Source organism: Giraffa tippelskirchi, chromosome 6 (genome assembly GCF_054371585.1).
Source record: "Giraffa tippelskirchi isolate mGirTip1 chromosome 6, T2T-mGirTip1v1.2.pri, whole genome shotgun sequence".
NCBI classification, from domain to species: domain Eukaryota; kingdom Metazoa; phylum Chordata; class Mammalia; order Artiodactyla; family Giraffidae; genus Giraffa; species Giraffa tippelskirchi.
Genome location: NC_137280.1, coordinates 101,748,393 through 101,748,952, shown reverse-complemented (window position 1 = coordinate 101,748,952; position 560 = coordinate 101,748,393). Strand labels below are relative to the sequence as shown.

General features: G+C 37.3%; 1 pseudogene; it reads right to left on the bottom strand.

The window, feature by feature from the left end:
- Positions 1–96, bottom strand: LOC145511801 (U6 spliceosomal RNA; annotated as a pseudogene).
- Between the last annotated feature and the right edge of the window lie 464 nt (positions 97–560).

Sequence of the window (560 nt, the reverse complement as noted above, 5' to 3'; positions counted from 1 at the left end):
AAATAGAAGAATGTGTTTTCCTGACATCTTTGCACAGGGGCCATGCTAATCTCTGTATTGGTCTAGTTTCAGTATATGTGCTACCAAAGTGAGCACTGTCATCCCCTTTTTATAGAAGAGGAAACTGAAGTTCTCAGAGGTCCAGGGTCTCAAAATGGTGTAATGGGGGTGTCCAAGAACTTTGTCCAGAGCTAAGTCCAGAGCTTTGCAGTAATGAGACCTCCTACAAAAAGATAAAATTTTATACTCAATTTCCTCTCCCTAGAGATGTTACATTCCAGAGAAATTTCCTTATGTTTCAAATCCAATAACCCCACATCTGAGTATGTCACTTTTGGCTTTTGTAAAGTGTGCTACATTTGCACATTTAGAGTCAAGAATAGTTATGAGACTTTTTTTTTAATTTCAGTTTTACTGATGTATAATTGACAACTAAAATTGCAAGATATTTCAAATGTACTAGATTGTGATGATGTAATAAACATTGTGAAGGAATCCTCCCTAACAAGTGAATTGTGCTGTGCTGTTCTGTGCTTACTCGCTCAATCGTGTCCCACTCT